Here is a 1,332-nt window from a genome sequence, read left to right on the forward strand (position 1 = left end):
TGTAAAGGAATTTCAAACTATCCACATATTTTAATAAAAATTTTATACTCACTACCAGGATTAGAACATAGCTGCAAATTCTCTTAGAAGTCTGGGCTACCACCACACCTCTGGCAATAAGCAATGCAATAAATATATGGGCAAGGGCAAAGGAGCACACAGCAAGATAAGGAAAAACTGACTAAATAATAGAATATAAACACCTCCTTGTGTGGCATGGCCAGTACATCCCCAGCTGCACCACTAGACTGTGGGACAAATCCCTATATGCCCTTTGGGGTACCCCAGTGCTAAGAATCTTACCAGGCCTGGCACCCAAACTCTGGAGCCCATCTCTTCCCCAGTTCCCCACTTGACCCCTATCTGAGGATCTAACATTCTATATCCTGGTTCTCACACAAGCCTGACATGAGACAGAAAGGATAGGTTTAAGCACCCTCACACAACCTGTAGCTTGTTCAGTCCCCCTGACTTAAAAAAAAAAAAAGCAGAAAAGATTTTTCTGCATATATATCTTCATTTCTCTTGGAATATCTAGGAATAGAATTGATAGGTAATCGAGTAGATGTTTATTTAACTGCATAAAAAACTAGCAAACTGTGCTCGCTTCGGCAGCACATGTACTAAAATTGGAAAGATACAGAGAAGATTAGCATGGCCCCTGTGCAAGGATGGCACACTAATTCGTGAAGCATTCCATATTTAAAAAAAAAAGAGAGGGAGAGAGAGAGAGAGAAAGTAGCAAACTGTTTCCAAAGTGGTGGTACCAACCCCCAGCAGCTTATGAGAATTCCATTTGATAAGCATGCACTTCTGCCTTTTAATCAGAAGTGGAAACCAATACTTCTCAATGACTGATTAAAATTCAGTGGAGTGAAGATAATGCCCAATTTACTCCTTCAGCCTCATAAAATGACAAAGTGTGCTCCAGTAACAATAGTCATTTCCCCAAAGGGAAAAAAATGACATATGTACTCTTTCATGAAAAATAAAAAGGAATAAATGCCGCCTTAGATGCCAGGAATTAAAAAATAGTTTTGTTGCTGATGCTGACACTGGAAATTCCATATCATCGGTTTAGCATAGAGAGACCTCTATTGCTATGTATTAAAATGGCATTTATTATTAATGGAGTTGGTTACAGGCAGTAACTGTCTGTAATCAAACTTTCATAAAGATTTTTGGTCAGTGAACTGAAAGTAACTACAGACCTATAATGAATGGGACAGGTTCAAAATCTGTATGATCCATCTTGTTCAGAGTTCTTCTTTTCTTAGCTTGCATTAGCATCATGGATTTTATTTGATTTATTTATTTATTTTTTAAATATAT

At 37.8% G+C, this 1,332-nt stretch overlaps 1 non-coding gene across 1 annotated transcript; it reads left to right on the forward strand.

Annotated features, from left to right (window-relative positions):
* Window positions 1-599: 599 nt before the first annotated feature.
* Window positions 600-706, forward strand: LOC132223623 (U6 spliceosomal RNA). Its single transcript, XR_009450499.1, has one exon. It is a non-coding gene; the product is annotated as a U6 spliceosomal RNA (small nuclear RNA).
* The last annotated feature ends 626 nt before the right edge of the window (window positions 707-1,332 follow it).

This window comes from Myotis daubentonii, chromosome 1 (assembly GCF_963259705.1).
Source record: "Myotis daubentonii chromosome 1, mMyoDau2.1, whole genome shotgun sequence".
In the NCBI taxonomy this organism is placed as follows: Eukaryota; Metazoa; Chordata; class Mammalia; order Chiroptera; family Vespertilionidae; genus Myotis; species Myotis daubentonii.